Here is an 8,809-nt window from a genome sequence, read left to right as displayed (position 1 = left end):
TTAAGAGCCAAAAAAATCTGTTGGAGGGTGGTGCAACATCAGTAAAAGGCCAATCGAGCACATGGTTGCCTTCTTTCTCCACAAGAGGAGTGTCTAGAGTGGCTTCACATACTCTTACCCTTGATGTAACTCCAATTCTTCTGCCAGTTTGTCTGCATTTGCATTGGCTAGATCCTGTGTAGGAAGGAATCTTCTTTCATACACGTGACATTCATTGGAGAAAAGATAGTTTCTTCAACAAATGATGCTGAGAAAACCGAAAATCCATATGTAGAAAAATAAAATGAAACCCCTATCTCTCACCCTGGTTGAAATTCAACTCAAAGTACATCAAAGACTTAGGCACTAGAACAGAGACCCTGGGTCTAGTAGAAGAAAAAGTAGTCCCATGTTGGCCGAGGAACTGACTTCCTTAACAAGACTCCTAATGCACAAGAAGTAAAATCAAGAATCAATAAATGGGATATATTCAAACTAAACTGTCTCCTCAGTAAAGAAAACAATCAATAATGTGAAGATAGAGCCTACAGAATGGGATGAAATCTTTACCACATGCACCTCAGATAGAGAATTTCCAGAATATATAAAGAACTCAAAAAACTCAACACCATAAAAAAAAACAAATAACTCAATTAATAAATGGGCTAAGGAACAGAACAGACACTTAACTAAGAAGATATACAATCAACCAACAAATATATGAAAAAATGTTTAACACCTCTAGTGGTTATAAAAATGCAAGTCAAAACTACTCTAATATTTTATCTCACTCCATTCAGAATGACAATCATCAAGAATACAAGCAATATTAAATGTTGATGAGGCTGTGGGAGAAAATGTACAGTCATACATTGCCCGTGGCCTTGCAGATTGGTGCAAACATTACAGAAAGTGGTATTGAGATTCCTCAGAAAACTGGGAATGAAACCACCATTTGACCCAGCTATCCCACTCTTAGGTTTATACTCAAAGCACTTAATATCAGCAGACTACAGTAATGTAATCACATCAAAGTTTATCAATATTTATCAATTCACAATAGATAAACTATTTAACAAACCTAGGTTCCCTTCAACAGATGAATGGATAAGAACATGAGGCATATGCACACAATGAAATATTACTCAGCTTTAAAGAAGAATGAAATTATGGCTTATGATTTCATGACCAGTATGATTCTACATCACATACAAACCAAAGAATGAGAGGCTATACTCCATTTATGAGTCATGTGTCAAAATGCATTCTATTCTCATGCGTAACTAATTAGAAAAAAAATTAGAAAAAGTAAAACAAAGAAAAAAACTGACTATGTTTATATTATTTGATTCTCAGTCACAAAAGGGGAAAAAAGGAAGATAAGTAACCACAATCCTGATCTTCCACATGAGTACTGCATTGAAATGAATAGGTATTGGGCTTGGTTGAATGTGGCATATGTGCAAAAAGTGATATATATCTTGACACACCACGTCCTTCAATCCTCAGATTGAGAAATGTGTCCCAAGTCCTAGGAGGCTTCACAGCAGCTGAAGGATTCCAGGACTGGGATGTGTCCCACTCGTCCTTGAAGCCATACTGTCCCTGCTTGAGGCCAGGACTGCTTGCCCACAGGGCTGCAAATCTGGGTGCAGTGGGTGGTCCTGCCTGCTGCATGAGGAGCCTGGGAGACTCTGAAGGCCAGGTTTTCCCAGTCCTTCCACACCTAGTGATTCACTGACCATGGCCCTGATGAGTTGGGGTTGGACAGGCAGAGTGGTTGTCAGTCCCTGCAGAGTAAGAGATTGAACCTCTCTAGTGGCATCTCCATCAGGGACATAGTGGGCAGCCCCCCACCCCAGTCACACACCCTGGTGCCAGCAGCACCTGCAGCCTCTGCGTCTGGATAAAGGAGACACGGAGCCTCATCCTGGCAGCAGGAGGAGCAGCTATGGAGTGGTGATGGATTCCCTGGGAGAGTGTTCTGGGGCTGCTTCAATGAAATACGTGGATTGTCCCATCCTCTTGTCTCCACTTGTGAGCTCACACAGGAGCAGCCTCTGCGGAGCTCCCCTCAGTGTGTCTGGTTTCTTCCTACATCATCTGCCAAAATAGTGAGCCGGGCACTTTAGAACATGGGCACCCATTTGTCTTACTCTGTATCCAGCCCCCGAATCTCACACTTCCCCTCTTCCTCTTAGTATCCTCTCATCTCCTTCTTCCAGGAAACTGGATTCTGGTGCAGGAGGTTCTCCTTCTCCCCTCATCTCCCCACAATGGTGGCGTACACACACTCATCCCACACAAAACACTCCTGAACTATCCAGTCCTCGCTGTGCCCTGTTATCCAGATGTTGAGGGTGAGGAAGAGAAGGTGATGATGCTGCTGCACATCCTGATCCTGCAGAGAGTGGGTGCACTGCCCTCCCTCCACCTGACAGATGACAGAACTTTGTCTCCTGGCTCCAGGTTGTGCCTGTGAGAGTTCCACCCACCACCCCATGCTCTGTCCTCCTGCCTTCTGCCATGCACAGACACAGCAAGAATGCCCTCAGCAGTCCAATGCTCAGCACCTGGATCTGGGACTCCATGGTCTCCAGAGCTGTGAGAAAGGAATTTCTCTTTCTCTTAGATGACCATCCCCAGGTAATTTGTTGCAGAGCAGAAAGAGTCTAGGCAGAAATAAACACTAATCCCAAATAAGACCTCCTGGGCTTGTTGCCTGAGAGGTCATCACCAATCAGAGCCCAAGGCTAGATGTTTGGGTGACAAGGAGAGAATGAGCTCATCTCCTGACAAAGGGCAACTTTCCATATAGAGCTAGAAAAGGTGGTAACACAGCACACTCAAAGGTCATGGAATCAGATCTCTTGACACGAGGTCATTAAGATATGAAAACTATAAAGAGACCTGCATTCAGACATATATTTTTGGATTCAAAACTCCCTCCCCAGGTTCAAAAGCAGCAGTGTCCTCCAGCTCTTACAGAGACCTGCTCCCTTGGTGTCCTACCTTCAGTGTGTGACTGTCTAGTGGGTCATCCCATTCACTGCTGAAGACAAAGATACTCTCCAGGATCCAATCCTACAAAACAGAAACAAACACCAGGTGGCTACAGAGTGGCTCTGCCATTGCTCCTACTGCTGAGTCAATGCTGGGCCACACAGCATCTTCTTGCTCTGACTTCTGTGTTGTCAGGCCCTCTGTTGGGCACAGAGTCAGGACAGGGATGGGCCACCACCCAACAATGGCAGCCACCTCTAGGACTCTAGGCTTCCAGATCCTTCTTGCTGATTAGGAGGAAAAGCCAGCCAAAAGAACCCGCCAAAGATCCATCAGCAGCCCAGGAGCCCAATATGGAACTGACAACAGGCACTGACAATCACCTGACCAATTGTAATCTGGCACATTTCCCTTAGGGGCTATATAGGTCCCTAGAACCACACCACTCCTGCTGCAGATGCTTCTACCTATGCTAAATAAACTGATCTCTGGACAACTTGGTGTATATGACAGCAGAATGCATTGTGATTTATCGAACACAATTGCAGCACAACTTTTCATTTTTCTGGTTGTACACGATGCACCATTTGTGCATTCATACGTGGACCTAGGGTAATGATGTCCATCTCATCCCACCATCTTTCCAGCCTCCATTTCCCCCTTCCCACCCCTCCCTCCCTTTGCCCCATCAAAGTTCCTCCATCCCCCCTTCTCCAATTATGGATCAGCATCCACTTATCAGAGAGAACATTCAGCCTTTGATTTGAAATAGCTGCAGAGTCCTGCGCTTTCCTTGGCGGCTTGGCGGCCGAGTGGCCGACCAGCCAGCAGGGGGCGCACTGTCCGCCGCGCTCCCTCCCAGCGCCCGCTTCCGCTAACGGAAGCCTGGATGGCTGGAGGCTGCGGGATGGCGGTGCCGCTCAGGTCCCGCTCTGGTCGCTACCTGCGCTGCCCGGGCGCGGCATCCACTGGCCCGGCCTCACGCTCCGCCCGTCGCCGGCAGGTGTGCAGAGCCGGACCGGCCGAGGCGGCCATTTCCGCGGCCTGAGACCCGCGGCCCGCGGCAGCTCAACCAGAACTTCGGGCGCCTCTTTCCCGCTAGGACGCTGCCTGCCCCGCGCGCCAGGGCGGCCGGCGGGCAGGTGTCCTCCGGGAGGAGCCTCTGGGACCCGCGGCGGGCGGGGATGGCGCGCAGCAACCCGTGTCTCTCTTACCTCTGTCCCTGTGGTGCCCGCTGATGGGGACTGGGTGCCGCCTGGGGCGCCCTGGAGCTGGGGAGGGGCGGCGGTTGAGCGCCTGAGGGAACCCGCACCCACCTGTCCGCCGGCGCGGGGTGGGGGCCAGGTGAGTGGTCAGTGAGCATGCGTGGGCTTCAGGTGGTGCAGAGGGAACACCGCGGGCTGTGCCAGTTGTGCCTCCAGGCAGGAGCACCAGAGGATGAACCACAGGCCTTGCTTGGCTGCCTCCTAGCTTTCCCTGAGGATGACCACTCACTCTGAAAGCTCCTTTTTCCACTGCTTCCTTTTGTACCTGGGCAAACACTTTGTCATGAGCCATGCTCTGTGATTTGTGTTTCTAAGTTTGATTATTCACTTTCTATAGATCAATTATGAATCTCTCCAATTAGGACTTTAATGTTTTTCTCAAAACTCAGTTTTTGTTTTTGACCTACAAGCAACCAAAAACTTAGCCTTTAATGCATGCCTTTTTCTTCATTAATTCAGCTAAGAAATATGTATGGATCACCCACTGTGTGCATTGTGCTGGGCACTGTACTGGACACCCTCCATGCATATTTGATTAAGGCCTAGGCTTTTGCATCACATGTCCTTTCAGTTTGGTGGAAAAGAGAAGAGAATCAATTGCTCATTATCTTTCTTGCTTGGCATGATCTCAGCCAATACTCTCAAATTTCACTTTTGTTCAAGGATTCTGATTCTTGCAAGAACATTTTAATTTCTTTGGGGAGTTCATTTAGTATCTGAAATTTTGTGTGTATTTTATGCTGCCTTTCTATAATATGCCTTTACTGGCTTTTTAAAGTGCACATATGTAACTTTTCTGGAGACAAAAATGAGGCCTTTACCTATAATGGGGTCCTGTTTGGTTTTTAACACAGTATGCAGTGTGGTTACTGCTGAAGCTGAAAACCTGGTATTCTTTCTCAGTAGTGGTAATGTTTTTCTGGCAATTGCCATACTAGGCCTTTCACATTCTTGGAGTATATTGGAACTTTATGAATATGGAAATGTTTAACAGGCTTCTGACTTTATCCCATGTAACACTTGAATTGAGAGTCTCTTGTTTTCTTTGTATATACTCATACCCCAAGTTCACAACTTAATTTTGAAGTTTATCTTTCATTTGATGAACTTTTCCCCCTCACAAAGATTCCAAGTTTTTCTCAACTCATGAAGCCGATGATACATAAACAACTGTAAAGAGAACCACAAACTGAGATGTGTTTCTCTGCTATCTTCATCTAGACACAGTTATGTCTGTCTCCTATCCTACCCCACCTTGGCCTTATGATAAAAATTCATAACCCAGCAGAATTACAAAGTGTTAAGTCCACAAATAATTGCCAAGTCCTGTTCAAAGTCATTCCTTCTCACCTGCCTTTACCTGTGCTTTGATTTTGAATAGCTTGTGCTGTTTTGGAGCCTTCGTTTCTTAAAAGTTAAAATGGACTGGTAGAGAATAAATACAGCACAGGAGGAGTGATTTCAGTGACTTAGTCACAAACCAACACAAAATATTTTAATGAATGAATGGGATTCAATTGTCATTTTGTAAATGATCATCTTTCTTCCTTTTCTGGTAGGGTTTTTAGACCCTGAGGAGGAATTGGAGCTGATCCACATTATGGGAATGGAAACCACGGAACCTGAGCCAGACAGTGCAGTGCAGCCTGCCTCTTGTTCTGATGACCTTTGATGCCAAATGAGACTCTGAGAAGATCACTCCATTGAAGACTGTTCTAAGAAAAAGCAGGATCAGAAGAGATTGGGAACTCAAAGAGGTCTTGAGACCAATGTTAAACACTTTGCTAGAATCTGGATCAGTTCATGGGGATTTTAGATCTAGAGACGAGAGTGGTGATGAGAGCAGTTTAGTTTCCATGAACCTATGGAAATGAAACCTCTGGAAATTAATCCATCATGTCCAACAGAAGAAAATGATGTATCTGTCCTGATTCCTGTGGGGGACCAACTACCAGAAGCCCGTCTTTCCACTGATGTTCCAGAAAAAACGGTTCCAATCCAAATCACAGCTTTCCACCAGAAACCACGGGTGAGACAGTGGTCCATTCGACCGCAGGGCACTTCCAGACTGAACTTTTTAAAAAATTTATTTATTTGTTCTAATTAGTCATACATGACAGCGGAATTCATTTTGATTCATAGTACACAAATGGAGCACAACTTTTTATTTCTCTGGTTGTACACAAAGTAGAGTCACATCATTCGTGTCTTCCCATATGTATCTAGGGTAATGATGTCCATCTCATTCCACCATCTTTCCTACCCCCATGGCCCTCCCTTTCCATCCCTCCCCTTTGCCCTATCCAAAGTTCATCCATTCCTCCCTTGCCCCCTCCCCCATTATGGATCAGTATCTACTTATCAGAGAAAACATTCACATTCAGTTTCAAGTGATATTCCTACTAGCCCCGACTGCATATGCATTGTAATGGATTGATTATATTCCAGGGATTTTTCAAGACAACAGATTTGGACATTTGGACATCAGTGATAAATTGAGTACTGAGCTCTTCCAGGACAAAAGTGAGGAGGCTTCCCTTGACCTAGTGTTTGAGCTGGTAAGTCAGCTACAGTGTCACACTCACAAAGAGAATGGAATTGAAATTTGCATGGAGTTTCTGCAAGGCACTTGTATTTATGGCAGGAATTATTATTCATGCTTAGAGCACTGTATATTGTTTTTCCTATTTCAAGAAAATTTACCATTTGTCAAAGAAACCAACTTCCCATTTAAAATTGTCTGTTAACTATGAAAGCTGTATACTTGAGTCATTTGTATATCTCTTCATACTGTAGTGGTCTTTCCTTTGTTATTGACTGATACAGTACCCTGATTACAAGGTTATTTTGTACTTGTCTTAATACATTAGTATAATAACAACTGCTTAAAAATAAACTAAAATAAAAGTACCATGTGAAATTGATGATTACTGTAATCAAGCTAATTAACATATCCACCCACTCACATATGTGTGTGTGTGTCTGTGTGTGTTTGTGTTTGTGTGTGTGTGTAGTGAGAACACTTTCAAGCAGAACAATTAAAAAATTTTTTTTAGTTGTAGTTGGACACAATACCTTTCTTTTATTTATTTTTGTGTGGTGCTAAGGATTGAACCCAGGACCTCACATGTGCCAAGCAAGTGCTCTGCAACTGAGCCATAACCCCAGCTCACAGAGCAGCAAATTTAAGCATACAACAGAGTGTTATTCACGGTGGGGACCCAGTTGTAGGACAGATGTCCAGAATTGGCTCATGCTGCATCACTGAAGTTTTGTACTCTTTGGGTAACAGCTCCTGTTTTCCTAAACCCCGAGCTCCTGGGAACCACCATCCTGCTCTCTGCTTTTACAGAGCAACTGGTTTTGATTCCACACTTCATTGAGGTCATGGAGCACGACCTTCTACATTTGCTTTTTTCACTTAGAATAATGTCTCCTACAGCTCATTAGGGTTTCAAATCACAAGATTTCCTGCATTTTGAAGGCAGAATATTGTTCTGGGTGTCAAATGGTTGACATGTTTTTGTATGTGGACCTAATCTTAAAACACCAGTTAAGAAAATTAATGAGATTTTTTTCAGAAGTGATTTATGAAACATTACTTTTATTTGTTTTAGTACCAGGAATTGAACTCATGGGGGGTTAACACTGAGCCATATCCCAGCGCTTTTTGTTTGTTTGTTTGTTTGTTTGTTTGTTTTCAAATTTTGAGACAGAGTCTTGTAAAGTTGTTTAGGGCCTTGCTAAATTGCTGAGACTGGATTTGAACTTGCAATTCTCCTGCTTCAACCTCCCAAGCTCTGGAAAGTAGTATAGAAATCCCTCAGAAATCTTGCAATGAAACAAGCATTTGAACTAGTTATCCCACTCTTTGGCATATACCCAAAGTACTTAAAATGGGCATACCATAAGGATGCACCCACATCAATATTTTTTGCACCTTAATTCACAATAGCTAAGCTCTGGAACCAACCTAGGTGGCATTCAACAGATGAATGGAAAAAAATACACACACATAAACACAGGAATATTTCTCAGCCATAAAGGATGAAATTATGACATTTGCTGGTAAGCAGATGGAACTGGAGATGGAGACTATCATGCTAAATGAAATAAGCCAATCCCAAAAAACAAAGATTGAATGTTCTCTGATATGTGGGTGCCAATGCACAATAAAGGGGTGGGGAGGGAAGAATAGACTTCATTGGATAAGACAAACGGGAATGAAGGGAAGGGAAAAGGGATGAGAAAAGGAAAGATAGTAGGATGAACCAGATGTAACTTTCCTATGTTCACGTATGGATTCATGGCCAGTGTAAATCCTCATCATGTACAGCCAAAATATGGAGAGTTATACTCCATGTACCTATAATGTGTCAAAATGCATTCCACTGGCATGTATAAGTAAAAAGAACATAAAACATTTAAAATCCATCTGCCAGAGGCTTTACCAGGGCCTATTCTGGATCACAGGGTGGGCAGTACATGGAACAGCGGTGTCAGAATGGCCCAATGAGCGCAGGAGGAATTGTGTGGTCCATGACAGGAGGGTGGGTCTGTGC

At 44.1% G+C, this 8,809-nt stretch overlaps 2 long non-coding RNA genes across 2 annotated transcripts; one reads left to right on the top strand and one right to left on the bottom strand.

Annotated features, from left to right (window-relative positions):
• Window positions 1-610: 610 nt before the first annotated feature.
• LOC144373136 (uncharacterized) lies at window positions 611-3,603 on the bottom strand. The gene is made up of 2 exons (XR_013432897.1): window positions 2,992-3,603; window positions 611-2,082 (listed from the first exon to the last, which is right to left on the bottom strand). It is a non-coding gene; the product is annotated as an uncharacterized LOC144373136 (long non-coding RNA).
• An 87-nt stretch (window positions 3,604-3,690) lies between these two features.
• LOC144373137 (uncharacterized) lies at window positions 3,691-7,171 on the top strand. The gene is made up of 2 exons (XR_013432898.1): window positions 3,691-4,326; window positions 5,807-7,171. It is a non-coding gene; the product is annotated as an uncharacterized LOC144373137 (long non-coding RNA).
• The last annotated feature ends 1,638 nt before the right edge of the window (window positions 7,172-8,809 follow it).

Source organism: Ictidomys tridecemlineatus, unplaced genomic scaffold (assembly GCF_052094955.1).
Source record: "Ictidomys tridecemlineatus isolate mIctTri1 unplaced genomic scaffold, mIctTri1.hap1 Scaffold_2577, whole genome shotgun sequence".
Lineage (NCBI taxonomy): Eukaryota > Metazoa > Chordata > Mammalia > Rodentia > Sciuridae > Ictidomys > Ictidomys tridecemlineatus.
This window is presented reverse-complemented; position numbering and strand designations above follow the sequence as displayed.